This window comes from Miscanthus floridulus, chromosome 12, assembly GCF_019320115.1.
Source record: "Miscanthus floridulus cultivar M001 chromosome 12, ASM1932011v1, whole genome shotgun sequence".
NCBI lineage: Eukaryota > Viridiplantae > Streptophyta > Magnoliopsida > Poales > Poaceae > Miscanthus > Miscanthus floridulus.
The window spans coordinates 12,758,390-12,761,270 of record NC_089591.1 but is presented as its reverse complement, the minus strand read 5'-3'; the positions used below and the strand labels follow the sequence as shown (position 1 = coordinate 12,761,270).

Genomic DNA, 2,881 nt, shown 5'->3' with positions numbered 1-2,881 from the left:
TGGAAATGGCAGATTCCAATGGATGACGTGGCAAAACTCAGCCCACAGCTAGTTTTTTTTTTAGCAACTCAGCCCACAGCTAGTTTATTCGCTATTTTTTTAGTAAGAACTCAGCCCACGGCTAGTTATTCACGGCCTCCTTTCTAGGGATGAAAACGGTACAGATATTTTACACCGTATTCGAAACCGAATCCGTTTAGAGAGGTTGAGATCTGTCCGTATCCGAGTCCGGATATCCAACATATGATACCGTATCCGTATCCGAATACTCAAATCGCATATTTATGATGTCGATATCCAATCGTATCCTATCCGACATAGTTAACACTATCCGTATTCGAATCCAAATTTGAACAAAAATATAAAAACAAATGTAATATCGGTAATATCCGTCCGTATCCGATCCATTTTCAACCCTACTCCTTTCCTTTGCTGCTTCCAGGCTGGTCCGCAAGAGGCAAGGGAGCAAAGCCCATTGGGCCCCTATGCAACGCGCCTACACGATGCACTCACGCGTACCCGTGCTCCTCCGTTCTCGCTAAAAAAAATCCCCCAACCTCGTTTCTCTCTGTTCTCGAGTCCCGGCGAGGAGACGGTAGTGGCGCGGTGCTCCACTCCCGGCAAGCGGCGGCAGGGCGGATATCGGGGAGCGCCGGAGAAGGGACGCGGCCACGCAGGCCCAACTATTAGGGCTGGCCGCGGCCGTCCCGGGATTAGGGAAGTCCGCGAGGCGGACGCCGTAGACCGCCCAGCGCGGCAGCCGCACAGCACCCGAGCGCCGGCGTCCTAGACAGTGGACACCACCGCACTGGTCTAGCACCTATTGCGAAGGGGCAAGTGACTAATTCCTGCGCTTGTGCGCTGGACAGCCTACACTGGTCAAGTGCTCGGTGCCTCAGTCAGGTATTATGTGAAATAATGTGCCTTGTAATTTTTTTATCTATGATGTAAGATAAGATATATGTATATGTACTGAAAAATAGTTTGTATATATATACATTTTTGCAGATTCACTTGAGGAGGCCAGAGTTTTTTACACATCGAAAGGTTGGCATTCTACAACACTTAGATAGTGCGTCTGCACTCTGCACACATATTGGAACTTAATCTCTGTATTGCTACATAAGAAGTATTTCATATGGTAAAAGATCGGGCATGTAGTGTTGCCTCTGTACTTACCGGACCTTCATATGTAGATCTGCAGTTTACCAATGTACCTGCAAATTGAAAGATTCATGCTATTTTTATTAGTAAAGTCCAATAGATATAATTAATTTAATATTCTCGAACATAGATAATGTAATTGTAAACGGGTGTGTTGTGTCGCTTTGATTAGATCATATGAGACTACAGGAGTGATCTCTATTAAACGTAATTATCCATAATATTATTCAGTTATGTAAACTATATTGATTGGAGTATTTCTTTGTATACTATATTCTTTGTTTTTGATCCACAAGACCTATCCTCATTTTCTATCAATATTTTTAGACCTTTCTTGCTTGTAACACGTGACACTGCAACATATAGCTGCCCATGTGTAAATACTTGTTTTTTTAAAATATATTACTACTTTTGATAGTGTTTGTCCTTGTTTCTTGTTAATAGTCATAGAGTAACAAACTTTAATTGGAAATTGACGGCGACTTAACATAAAGGGCCAATGGGATGATCTTGTCATTAGATTTATTCTCGGTATATATGTTTTATATCCAGCATGTGTTCCTGTGATTATTATTATAACAGCTTCAATAACATTATCCCCTAGATTAGTCACTATTAGTCTCGTCCCATTGCATAGGCCTAAGCTCTGGTTGAGATTTCTCAATAGCATTATTGGGACACCAATTTTTAGTAGTAGTTTATGTTGTTATTGATGTTGGCAGCTGGTGATGTTGGCGTTCACCAGTAAAGACTTTCCAGTGATGAAAAGGAATTGTGAAGGTTGATGACTGGGAAGAGTTCGAGGGATGAATGGCTGAAGTTGTTGGCATTAAAGAGTCTTTTGAGTGTATCTTATATATATATACTTGATATATACTAGGACCTCAAGAGCGAGGTGTCCAACTGGAGGATGGGAGAGTTCTCTGGGATGTATTGTTTTTTGGAGAGTTCTGGAATGTGTTTTCTGGAACAATGTCAAGGTTAAAAGCTCTTGTAAGAGACTCTAAATGTAAGCCCTTGTTTAGTTCGGGATTTTTGGGAATTTTGGTTACTGTAGTATTTGTTTTTATTTGGCAATTAGTGTTCAATCATGGACTAATTAGGCTCAAAACGTTTGTCTCGCGATTTCCAACCAAACTGTGCAATTAGTTTTTTTTCGTCTACATTTAATGCTCTATGCATGTATCGCAATGCAGTACTTTTTGAGAAAAGTTTTCACGAACTAAACAAGAGCTAAATGAAACAACTGAGACATGGCCACGTGAGGTGCACCTGAAACGTGGCTTAATGGGGTACTGGAAACGTGGTTTTTTTCCTGCTTGAAACGTGGTACTGGAAACGTGGCTGCTTTTCCTGCTTGAAACGTGGCACAATAGGGTGCAAGATTACATGGTACAGGATTCGTCAAGTAAAAAAGATACGATGACACTTTTCTTCGTCTGAACAAGCTGTCTTTGTCCTATTCCTCTGCTGTTTTTCGTCAACCTGTAATCATCTTCCATTGAACTGGTTCCTAACATAGACCTACCTTTAACTATATACCTAAAAAAATTTCGTAACCTATTTTTGTATCTTTTTCTCTTCAGAAATGTCATGGGTAGGGCGTCCGTTGATCCAGATGCTTACATTGGTGGGCCCTGATGCCCGCCCGAACAGCCCAAGAGTCTCACTTGCACCCATCTCGTGTTGCCAAAAAAATCTCTACTGTAGTCTCTAT

At 41.5% G+C, this 2,881-nt stretch overlaps 1 long non-coding RNA gene across 1 annotated transcript; it reads left to right on the top strand.

Moving 5' to 3' along the window:
* Window positions 1-545: 545 nt before the first annotated feature.
* On the top strand, window positions 546-2,277 carry LOC136498435 (uncharacterized). Its single transcript, XR_010769623.1, has 3 exons — window positions 546-903; window positions 1,009-1,047; window positions 1,887-2,277. It is a non-coding gene; the product is annotated as an uncharacterized lncRNA (long non-coding RNA).
* The last annotated feature ends 604 nt before the right edge of the window (window positions 2,278-2,881 follow it).